General features: G+C 47.3%; 1 long non-coding RNA gene across 1 annotated transcript; it reads left to right on the top strand.

Moving 5' to 3' along the window:
- The first annotated feature begins 3,039 nt into the window (after positions 1–3,039).
- On the top strand, positions 3,040–7,470 carry LOC120885531 (uncharacterized). The gene is made up of 2 exons (XR_005728201.2): positions 3,040–3,240; positions 5,587–7,470. It is a non-coding gene; the product is annotated as an uncharacterized LOC120885531 (long non-coding RNA).
- Positions 7,471–12,595: the final 5,125 nt, after the last annotated feature.

Raw genomic sequence — 12,595 nt, 5'->3', positions numbered from 1 at the left:
ACAGCAGACAGGGCCTCTGCCACCATCACCACTGGATGCAAGACAGCAACTTGGCACTGACGTTGGCCAGGATCATTGTGGAAAATGTTGGGCCTTGCCCCATGCCAGGTGGAGCTGGGGGAGGCCCGGACACCAGGCTCCGTCCAAGCAGCTGATCTGGCTGCCAGGCCCACTGGCAAGCCTCTCTGCCCCATCATCCAAGGAAATGGAAATGTTCCTGAAACTTTTCATTTTACAGCTGCTTTTACTTTATAAGTCTGTGCTTAAAATAGCTCCGAGTGGGGCCTCTGGTTTACCTTTTTCGAGGTTAAAAGCAGCTGGCTTTGCACTGTTGGGAGCCGCGGGAAAGGCGGTAAGGAAGAAAAGCTCGCTTGAAAGCACTCTTCTTTTTATATAACATCAGGTTGTGATGCTGGGTGTGATCCTGGACTTAGTCTTTTCTGGTGGATTAGAAGGGTGGTATATGAGGAAAATGCAGGAGACACCAGAGTCTCCCAGCACAGCTCGGCCACAGAGGCTGGACTTGAGTCGGAGACTGCAGTCAGCAAACACCCCTGGGGGACCCCTGAGCCAGGAACTGCTGGGGGTCTCCTGTCCAGGCTTCTGTCCTACAGCAGTCTCAGGGGTAACTCAGCTGTGGTGCATCATCTCACAGACAGGGAAACCAAGGCTGAGGGGCAAATGCTTAACCAAGCGCCGGCCACCCTAGAGGGCAAGGGCTCAGAGGCCCTGTCCACACCCTGCATGTCCCTGTAGAAATACAGGAAGTACCCCCCAAGCTCCAGATCTCCCCAAAAAGAGATTGCAGAGAACCAATCTGTCTCAGGGCCCCTGCATCTCCTGAGCTCACGTTCTTGGAACAAGATCCTGAGAGCTCTGGCTTTCCTGGCCCCAGGGCCCAGTGGAAGAGACAGCATCTGCGTCTGGGAAGCGCATCCATGAGTTCCCTGGTGCCCCACACCCTGGCTCTGCCGTAATCTGGTCAGCCCTGGGAGAGGACCTTCCACCACTGGATGCTCCACAGGTGCAGGTGGCCGGGGGACTCAGTGGTGAGCACCAGCCCCTAACTACTATGATGGCCATAAGCAGCCACTGCACACAAGGACCCTGGAAGGACCCCCTGAAAATGGATGACAACCAGGGCCCCATTTAGACCACCTCAAGAGGGCCTGGGCAGGCCTGGCCAGATGCCTGCATGCCACCAACCACACAGGACTGAGAGTGTGAGGAGGGTTGAGAATCTGCAGGGTCATCCAGGTCTGCCCTCTCCCTCGACTGTGGGCTCCCGTCCAAGGTCTCCTTTGACAGTGGAAATTCAGAAGGGAGCCTTTGTGCACACAGCCAGCCAATCACACCATCTATGGCCTATAACGTTGCCACGGGTGTCAGGCTGCGACTGGTAGCTCACAAGATCCCAGGGTCCACCCTCCTCCTCCTCCTCCTCCTTGCTCTGAGGGACCCGACAGTTCCCACAGCTGGAGGTAGGAGACGGTGGTGCACCTTCTATTCCAGGTAGCTCCTTTGCTTCCTGCCACTCCTCAGCCCTGAGGCTGACGTACCAAGGACCTTCTAGGTCTCCATCAGAGTCACATCTCCCTGAGCCTGTCCGCGTAGCCAGCTGAGCTAGGTGCTGCAAACCCCACAGGCTCCGTCCTCTGCTCTTCCCCGAGGGCAGCAACCCTGCCTCACTTGCCCACTGACGGCTGCAGCCAGGCTTCCTGGACACACTGGATGGCACTTAGCCTGGGTCCAGGGCAGGATGGCTGTGTGGCCTGGTCTGGGGCAGGCACAGGGGCAGCTTGCTTCCCTCCAGCACAAATGGCTCCCTGGTGGCCATAGCAGAGCAGGCCTACAACTTCTGGAGGTGTGATCTGGTCACCTGTGTAGCCAAGGTCCTGACTGGGGTGCTTAGAGGACCAGGACAGAGCATGGACCATGAGCTCCAATGACAGGGCAGAGCTGTGCAAATCCAAATGACAGTGATGATGGTTTGACACCACTGGCCAGAAGGACTCGGGTCCCTGGAGAGGGACTCTGTCCTTGGATAGGATACTCCTGAGCTGGTACCCAGGCTGGAGGTGGAGCTGCCGGTTGAGTCCTGCGTGAGTCGTGTTCTTCAGCCCCCAAGCCTCACTGCCTTGGTTCCTGTCCACACATGGCTCCGTGACATCCCAGCAGAAACGCTAGGCAGAGATGGACACCCATGAGCTCGTTCCTAGAGCTGGCCTTCTGCTGTCTCCGTCAGAGCTGTGGTGAGTCTGCTGAGAGAAGGGCCTGCAGGCAACAGGAGAACCCCCAAACCCCCTGGCCAGCCGAAGGGAAGACTCTCCTCGGCCACAGCACCCCTCACGGTCACCCCTCCACTTCAGAGTAGCTGGCAGAGCCCAGACCACCAGGGGCAGCCTCATCCTGCAGGTGTGAGGCCATGTATGTGAGGTACGTGAGCGTCCCTTCCCAGCCCCCTCCTAGCTCACAGTCTGCAGCCAAAAGGACCTCTGTGGGGGAGGGACGGACCCCGCCACACTGCTGTGCCCTGGTCCCTCTGTGCTGCCCATCTCACGCGGTCCCCTCTGCTGGAGCCCCAGAGCCAAGCCCAGCCTCCTTTCCTGCTGTGTCCAGCAGGGCCCAACCTCGGGGTGGGGGGACCATGGCAAAGTAGCAGGTGCTTCTCCCACCCCTCCCTGGGGGGCTGTCTCCTCCACCCTGCTGTCCTGGGGCTCTTGCCTGTGACCTTCCTCCCCTCCCCATCCCCTGGGGCTGATGACTCCCACACCTGGGTGCAGTCCCTTCAGTGAAGGGTCTTCTCCTGCCAGCCTGCTGACACCTTCCACACCCCGTGTGGGCAGCCTGTGGCTCATCCGTGGGCAGGTCTTCTACTTTGGCTCCAATTCTATTCTCAGGTTTTATTTCCGGTCTTATGAATATTCTATGTCATACTTAATTAATGTCGTCCTTTGCTTCTGGCCCCTCATTTCACAACCACTGCCCTCACAGCCCCACCTTCTGTCCCTGATTGTGATCACAAAGGAAGTTTCGAGGTCATAGCACACTCAGAGGACCGGTCAATGTTGGTCCCAGTCTCCCAAATTGCTGCGGACAAGCTCAGCCCTGGGGCACCAACAGAGCAGAGGAGAGGGTGCCTGAGTCTGCCTGGGCTTGCAGAACACCAAGGAGAGCAGGGAGCCGCGTGCTGAGCCTGGCACTCAGAGGACTCTTCCCTGCCACCGGGGGCAGTCAGAGGTGGGACAGCGACCCCACACCCTTGGGCAGTGAATGGGGGCTTCACCCTTGCTCCATCTCCCCCAGAGAAGACAACTCAGGAGACCAGTCAGGAGAGTGTGGTGGGTGGGACAGACCCTGCTGGGCACCCTCAGCTAAGTCCATGGGAGGCCTACAGTGGACAAGGACAGACATGGCAAGAGGCCACGTCACCTCTCTCCCCCCAGGATCAGCAGACCTGAGCAGGCCAGGTGCTGAGGCAGGGAGACACTGTCTCAGGGTTTTGCTCTCAGCAGGGACTATATCACCTGTTGGAGGGCTTTTGTTGTTGTTTCTGAATGGAGATTAAACCAGGGGGCATCCTACCACTGGACTACAACCCTAGTCCTTTTAAATTTTTTTTATTTTGAGACAGATTCTCACTATATTGCTGAGTCTGGTTTCAAATTTACCAGCCTCTGCCTGACGAGTTGCTGGGATTACAGCTGTGTTCTACCACACCTAAAGCTTCTTGCTTTTAAAGAATTATTTTGGAATGGCTTATTACTCAAGGTAATCCACTTCAAAAATTATGATATCACGTGTTGCAAGTATTTTACTTGACTCATATTTTTAAAAACAGTTTAATTAAATTTGTGGTTTGGAAAAAACATCCATCAAGTATTTTCCATTCTCAGGCATATCCTAATTTAGCTTTAAATGGCACCATGGTCTTCATTTCACCTGCTAATATGATGGTCTGCCTGAAAAATCCAAAACATCATAAAAAGAAAACCAGAAGTGAGAGCTTTCAAATGTTAAATGTAAGTTCAGATCCACACTTCTATTTATACACCAGAGCCAGTGGGAATCTGTGGCAGAAGACGACACATGACCAGTGAAACACAGAAGATTAAAATACCCAGGAATAAATTAAAGTGTATGACAAAAAAGATGTGGTACCCCATTAGTATGTTCATTTTTATGTTTTTATGTATCAGTTACAAATAGATTAAAAATAAATAAATTGGGCATGGCACACACCTATAGTCCCAGCTACTGAGGAGGCTGAAGCAGGAGGATCACAAGTTCAAGTTAGCCTCAGCAACTTAGTGAGACCTTGTCTCAAAATAAAAACAAAAAATAAAATACAAAGACTGGGGGTGTAGCTCAATGCTTTTGCTTTAATTTATTAATCTCCAGGATCAATAAATTAAAAAATTTAAAAAAGAAATAAAAAATTTAAAATGGAATAAAATAAAATGGTGGTTACAAAATTGTACTGAAGGATATATAAGAAACTTTGTATTGGTAGAAAGTCCTGTTTTATATTAAGATGCTTCAATTTTATAACTGAAAGGGATAATAAAAACTTTTTCCACCAAAGAAAGAAAGGCATTATGTAACGGAATACTCCTAATATCACCAACTGGGTTTTTCTGTTTAGTTGAGAAGTCAGAAAACCATAAGCACAAATAATAAGAAAGTAAAAAAGTTGAATTTTTGATTTTTAAACTTGAATTATTCTTATATTTGAATAAATTGCAAACTGCAGTAGCTGAGTGAGTCAGTGAGGAACCGTCTTAATCTCAATTATTCTAAGACATCCTTGCTTCAGGTGTGAGCCTGTTTCAATAACGCACACTTGCTTAAATGTCTAGAAATTAACAACACAGTAGTTGAAATGAAAAGAGTTTTGAAAACATTAGCCTTTATGAGTCCTGGGGACCAAGCTGAGATTGCAGTCAGCTACAAGTAGACGGGGCAGAACTGTTAGTGAGCAACTGCTTTCAACACGTGAGAGCTGTTTCAAAGATTATCGGGACCCACACGTGTCTTTCCTAACTCAGAAGAGCTAGCCCAATGACACTGTGTCATCAGTTGTCCGAGCACAGTGGCCGCACCTGACATTCCAGTGACTCAGGCAGGAGAACTGCAAGTTCAAGGTTAGCCTGGGCAACTTATGGAGAAAACAAATAGAGGTCTGGGGATGTAGTTCAGTGGTGGAGCATCTCTAGGTGCGGACTGGACACCTGCGCTGGTGAAGGCCCTGAGTGCAGACGAGACCAGCCCCCTCACGGCTGACTCATCTGCTCTGCTCTATCTTGGTGCTTTGGGTGTGGTCCCCCTGAATCTGGAGGGGATGCACATCTTGCAAGATGATGGGTCTGCTTGCTGAGCTCACCCTTTTTCCCCAAAGCCTGGGGGACTCTCAGTCCTCTCATTAGTCACCTGGGCAGGTGCAGCTGCCCCTCTGTGCTAGACCATAGCCGACAGGCCTACCACTTGTGTCTGATCTAAGCACCTGGGTCTACTTTAGTTTATGGAGAGTTCGCTGATTTTCAGCCATCCCCCCCCTCTCAAACTCTTCGCCTTCCTCCTTTCCAGGCAACGTGCCCGGCTGTCTCCGTCCAGAGCCTCCAGGTGCCGTCTTCACTCTGTTGCCTGCTTTCTTGGTCACCCCATTATGTTGTTAACATTGCTCTCCACCAACATAGAAAATGGCCGTCCTCGTCAAAGCCAAGTCCAAACTCAGCCCATGCTCCTGGACTCCCTCGCGTCTGTGGCTGTTGACCACCCTCGCCTCTGATGGCCCTACGTCACCCTTTCCTCGTTCTTCTAAAAGACAGGGAAGGAAAGTGGCTGGCCGGGACCACCGGAGCAAGACTACTTGGTTGAAAAAAAAATGGGTCACTGAACAATTAATTGTCATATAGAGAAATGTCTAATGTATCTATTTGGTGAGGTTTATTTCTGAACAGAGGGCACCCAGTATAATAATGTAATTGAATAGCATCTTCTCCCCAAAACCACTGGGTTTAGCGATTGTTCATTCACAGGCTCATCTGCTCTGATGTCTTCTAGGGCTGGAATCTGGCCTGATCCAGGGATGACAGTTAACCTCCACGGTAACAAGGAACAAACTCGACTCACCCTCTGTGCATCGCTCAGAGGAACAAGACACAACGCTCACCGGGAGTGTCAACTAAGGGCTTAGATGCTTGTTGAGTTTTTTCCATTTAATATAAGTGAGGATATTTTTTAATCTTCTGCAGATTTAAACAATGGACAATGCAGAGGAATCTTTATAAAGATGATTTATTAAATACAAAGTTGCAAAAAAAAGAGGTCACAGCTGAGCTGAGAATTCTTGAAAATCTATTGCCAACGCCAGTCATGCTGATTATTGGAGCAGGAAATGGTACTTTAAAACTTGGTGGTCAAGGGAAAGCGTTAGTGTTCTGACTTTACCTTCAAGAAGAGCAGCTTTGGCCATTTCAAGTGCATCGCCAACCCAGAGAAGGTCATCTTGGCATGGTCTTCCTGACTTGTTCTGGTCGTTTTGGGGACTGAGTGGTCGGGGGCCGTTTGTTCTTGTGGCATAGGGTTAACCCCTCCTTGGGAGCGAAGCCGTTTACTGAGGCCTGTTCACAGGTGGCCTGCCGCAGGGCTGGGTTGGTACAGGCCCTCCTGACTCACCCCGTGCCAACATTTTCTGCCTACATAATTTTATGTAAATAATTTGGCCCTGTCCACAATCTGTTTCTGCCAAAGGACAGGGATGCTTTCCTGAGGACAGCGGCCACCTGCATTCACTCTGTCCACCTGGGAAGGTGTCCCTCAGCCGCCACAAGGAATCAAGGATCACTATTGACTTTCCTTCAAAGCCAAGAAGAGGGACAAGTCCTCCTGCCTCCAGGCTGTTCAGGAAATGTCAGGATCACACATGCTGACTTGAGGGCAGAGGCCCAGGTCGCAAGATGTACCTGGGTGGGGTTGCCCCACCTGCTGAGAACCATTATCAGCACCTTGGTTTGCAGAGCTGATTAAGAACAAGCCAGAAGGAGGGCTTGGCCACAGCCCTCTGAGAGCAGAAGGGCAATCCACGGATGAGGTGGCAACTCTCACTGCCAAGGACTCATGACGTGTCTATAAGTATACAGTGATCTTAGAGTGGCTTAGCAGAGCAGGGAGGCAAGATGTGAGGTCAGGGTGGCGACAGCTGTCAGAGCCAGACTCAGCCTCTTACAGGTGTGTGCCATAGGTCCTGGCTCGACTTGTGGTAAGGTCAGGATGTGGTGGCGTGTGCCCGGCACTGTCCTGGCCTGCACACTCACAGGCCTCTGCTGCTGCAGGTCCTGGGTGACAGTGAGCAGAGGTGTCATTTCTGCCCAGGGACCAGGGGGAAGCACAGCAGCCTCTGCTACTGTGTTTCCAAAAAGTTCCACTTTTGGAGTGTTCTCCTAAAGAATAAAAAGGCGTCTGAATGCACTCTGCTTTCTGAAATATTGCTATTGTTAAGGCTCCACCAGCGCTGACTGAAGCCCTGGGAACTGATGTGATTTAGAATTCAGATTCTGTCCCCAGGGACAAAAGCCTGCACATCCCACAAATGACACTTTAAGTGGCAGGAGAGCACCCTTACAGCAGTGTCCCACAGCTCAAGCATGAGGGCTCACACAGGCTGCCTTCCCTTATTTTGAGTTAGGCCAACAAATAGATTTAAAGACAACTTTCTGTGGATTGTTATCACACATAAAAATCGAAGAAGTACATACTCATGATTATGAAATCATTTCCTAGAAGTCCCTAGCTTTTGTGTTTGGGTCTATGAGCCATTTTAAATTTGGCAAGGTGCGTGTTGAGGTCTGGGTTGACCTTGTCTCACGTGGGCCTCTAGATTCCAGCTCCACTTGCTGCATTTCCTGTTCAACTGGCATCTTTGTGTAGACCCATGGGTCTACTTCGGGATCCTCTGCTCTGCCTCCTCTATGTGCCAACCTTAGGCCATCTTGACGTGACCTCAATGACTGACCTCAGCTTTGTGACACACCTTGTACCTAGATGGTGTGAGTATCCCAACTTAGATGTTCAAAACTCTTTTGGTGCCAGGCACGCGGTAGTGCACCCCTATAATAGGCTGAGGCAGAAGGATCGCGAGTTCAAAGCCAGCCTCAGCAAAAAGCTAGGTGCTAAGTAACTCAGTGAGGCCCTGTCTCTAAATAAAATACGAAATAGGGCTGGGGATGTGGCTCATTGGTCGAGTGCCCCTGAGTTCAACCCCAAGTACCCACCCCCCAAAAACAACATCAAACCACTTCTTTTGGCTGTTCTGGGTCCTTTGCAGTCCATATGTATTTTAGAAATAATGTTAAATTTCTAAAAAGACGGGAAGGAGGAGAGAGGGAAAGAGGGAAGAAGGGGGGAGGAGGAGGTAGCAGTGGCTGGAGTTACCTTAAGTCTATAGATTGATAAAGGAAAACGGGCATTGAAACACCCAGAATCTTCCAGCCCAGGACCTCGGTGTGCCCTCCATTCACTGTGATTCTTTGATATTTCTCTGCCCTGTTCCATAGTTCTCATTGTGTAAGTTTTGAACATCTTATTCTACCTTCACTCCTAGACATTTTAGGTTTAATGTTATTTTCAGTGGAAGCACCCAGTACTTCACTTTGTTGTTCATTTCTGGTATATGGCAACACACTTGAGTTTTGACCACTTTTTTTGAGCAGTTTTTTATGCATATTATGACCTTGCTAAATTCACTCTCATGGTATTTTTTTTTTGTAAATTTCTTAGAATTTTCTATCAGAAGATTGTGTTGCCTGAAAACAAAGACAGCTAGCTCTTCCTTTCCCTCTTCAATCTGCATGATTTATGTTTCTTTTTCTTATTTTAGTGTTCAAACTGGGGCCTTCAGTACAGGGTTGAGCGGCAGAAGTGAGAGTGCATGTCCTTGCCTGGTTTCCAACCTTAGGAGAGAGCATATTGCCTTTAGCACCAGTCACCGTGTTCTCAGAGGCAGATCTTACCAGATTTAGGAAGGTTCCTTTATTTTTTCATTCATAGTGAGTTTTTAATCATAAAGGGATGTTAAATTTTGTCAAGTTTCTTTTTTGTGTCTATTGACCTGATTATATAATTTCCTCTTAATTTATTAATAGGAACTACATTAATTCATAACTATATTTATATTAATAGATTAAGTAAATCAATATTAATGGATTAATCAATTGCATTGATTCTATTAATGTGAGTTAAGAGTTTTGGATGTAATCTAATCTTGGGTCAACATTACTTGAGAATGAGGTATAATTCCTTCTACATATTGATCAGAATTACAATGAGGTTGTTAAGAATTTTTGCTACTGTCTTTATGAGTGACATTGGTTCATGAATTTCTTTCTTTTCTTTTTTTTTTTTTAGATTAGAAAATGACTTTATTTTGCTTTGCGGGGTGGGCAGGCATCAGTCCCAGAGCTTCTGGAACCGCCTCTTGGTGCAGCAGCCTTGGTGACCTTGAGTGCATTGAAGCACACTTGTCTTGCTCAAGGGGCTGCACTCGCCCACTCTGATGATGTCACCCATCTGGACATCCCTGCAGCAGGGGTACAAGTGCACAGACCTGTTCTTGTGGCGCTTCTCAAAGCAATTGTATGTGCAGACGTGGTGGAGGTAGTCCTGAGGGATCACGATGATCCTCTGCATCTTCATCTTGGTCACCACAACAGTCAGGACCCTCCTTTGGATAGAAGTATCACCATGAAGGGGTATTTCTTTTCAATAGGTGCCTCAATGGCCTCTTTTGGTGACCTGATGCACTGGCCAATATTTTTGTAGTATCGAGGGAGTTTCTCCTCCCCAGTTTCTCCCAGCAGGACCTTCTTCTTGTTTTGAAAGATGGTCAGCTGCTTTTGGTAGGCACGTTCCATCTGGATGTCTGCCATCTTCCCAGTTGCCTGGAAAAAAAAAAAGAGCAAGAATTTCTTTTTTGATATTGTCTTGGTATTAGGGAAATACAGCCTCATAGAATGAGTTGGAAAATGGTCCCTCTTTTTTTTTTCTGTAAAAGTTTGTATAGAACTGTTTGATTTATTCCTTAAGTGTTTGACAGGATTTACCAGTTGAGTCTTCTGGGCCTAGAGCTGTGTATATGTTTAAGGAGATTTTATCTTTTATTTAAAATTTTCTTTTTTCTTTTTTTGGTCCTGGGGATTTAACCTAGGGGCACTTTACCACTGAGCTCCATTCCCAGCCCTTTTTATTTTTTATTTTGAGACAGGGTCTGGTTAACTTGCTGAGGCTGGCCTTGAACTTGTGATCCTCCTGTCTTTTCTTAGCCTCTTGAGTCACTGGGGTTACAAGTGTGTGCCACTGGGTCTGGTTGTGTGAGGTAATTTTAAATCATGGATTCAAAATTTTAATAGAGTGATATTCAGATCATTTCTTCGCGGATGACCTTTGGTAATTTGTGCTTTTCAAGGAAATTGCCCATTTCATCTAAATTGTTGGTTTTATTGGTATAAAGTTATCCACAGTGTTCTCTCATCCCTCATGAAGCATGTAGGGTCTATAGTGTCACCTTTCCCTCGTATTTGGGTCATTTGGTCTCTCTCTCTCTTTCTCTCTCTCTCTCTCTGATCATTCTAGATATTGGTTATTAATTTTATCAATTATTTAAAAGAACCAGTCTTTAAATTTTATGTAGTTTCTGCTTGCTTTATATTTCATTGATTTAATGCTTGTCATTGTTATTTCCTGTTTGACTTTAGATTTAATTTGCTTTCTTCTTTTAGCTTTTTAATTTGGAACTATATGTCATTTATTTTCTGAAATAAGCTTTTAAAGCTATGCGTTTCCCTCTAAGCACTGCTTTATCTGCACCTCACACATTTCCATTTTCATGCTGTGTGTGGGAGACACTAGATATTGGCCCAGGGGCTTGCACATGCTAGTTAAATGCTGTACCATTGAGCTGCACCCTGGCCCTTTCATGTCTTTTAACATATTATTTGACTCTAACCTAAGGGGAAAAAATCCTAAAGGGGCCAATATTGTGGCTCAGTGGTAGAGCACTTGCCTGGGAATGTGTGAGGCACTGAGTTCGATCCTCAGCACCGCATAAAAATAAATAAAATAAAGATAAGGTTTCCATCTACAATTTAAAAAAATCCAAAAAACCAAAAATGCTTCATACAAGGATGTTTATCATAGTATTTTGAAATCATGTACTATTGGAACCAATCTAAACTTTCAAATTCACTGGTCGGTGAACCTCAGTGTTTCTATCAGGTGACACTACACTGGCATGGAAAACCCCTAGGAAGGGTCTGTGTTTGCATCAGGAAACAGTGTCGCTGTAGCCTTGGTGTGAAAGGAGTCAAGCTGTGTGTATGGCAGGATCCCAGGGCTCACTGTTGGACAAGCAGAATCAAGAGGCACCTTCAAAGCAGCCACTGTGCTCCATTTGTGGAGTGTTCCTCTTGCCAGACTGTGTGCCATTCCATAGTTTCCTGATGTTTGACTTGTGAGGACAAGTTCAGGAAGCCGGGGTACACTCGCCTCATTGGAGGCAGGCTGTGTTGACTGCAGACTCAGCTTCTCTGGGACAGGTCTTCTGTCTTGACCATCTTCTCCTCCTGGGGGTCTGCGTGGTGATGTGTTGAGGGCATGGTTGAGTAGTCCGTGTGTGTGCAGGTTTAGGCTGCGTGGTGCTGCAGGGACCAGCTGGCCTGGAGTCCCCCAGGGCTTGCCCTGGCTCGCTCTCTTAGAGGCTCCGCGAGGGTGACAGACTTCTTAATGTGACAGCTTCAGTATTCTCATTCATGAAACAAAAACGTCTCATGAGACAGTTGTGAGGATTAGAAATGAGGATGGTGAACCCCTCATACACAACTGGTACCTATGAGAGGATAACTATTACTGACAAACAAGGAAAGTATCCAAATAACTCAGAAGGAAAAGTCCTACTTTTCCAGATTGGTCCCAGGTCCAGCAGAAAGTGTGCCATTGGCTTACTATTGGCTCAAGTGACGGAGGCCAGTCTCTCCCAGAGGAGACCAGGCCCTGGATTCTCTTCACTGTGTATCTGGCCAGGTTCTCTCTCTACAGGAATTATCTTGAGGAATAACTTAGCCTAAGCATTTTGGTATACAGTGGGATAAAGCTGGTCTCCTCTGCAGGAATCCTGAAGCTTGCTTATTATATGATTGCAACATGCTTTGAAGCTAAGAGTGCCATACATATATATGCTGAAGGATGACTTTAAAAAAATTTTTTTAGATGTTGACAAACCTTTATTTTATTCATTTATTTGTACACGGAACTGAGAATTGAATCCAGTGCTTCACACATGCTAGGCAAGCACTCTACCAGTGAGCCTCAGCCCCAGCCCCTGAAGGATGACTTTTAAATTGGATGGTGGATACCCTTGAGGAGTTCAGGTTCAAAACCCCTAAACCTTTTGATAACTCTGAATCCATAAATAAATTGGTACCATCTTAGAATAAGCAAAGATGTGATATTTAGTGGCCACTCTAATGTAAACTTTCTAAAAACATTACAACGTATTGCTATGTAACAAAAGACTTGTGCCAAATTTCCCTCCTGGGAGCCC

The sequence above is a fragment of the Ictidomys tridecemlineatus genome, chromosome 1, assembly GCF_052094955.1.
Source record: "Ictidomys tridecemlineatus isolate mIctTri1 chromosome 1, mIctTri1.hap1, whole genome shotgun sequence".
Taxonomy (NCBI): Eukaryota; Metazoa; Chordata; class Mammalia; order Rodentia; family Sciuridae; genus Ictidomys; species Ictidomys tridecemlineatus.
The sequence above is the reverse complement of the archived record's forward strand: the minus strand, read 5'-3'. Positions and strand labels throughout refer to the sequence as shown.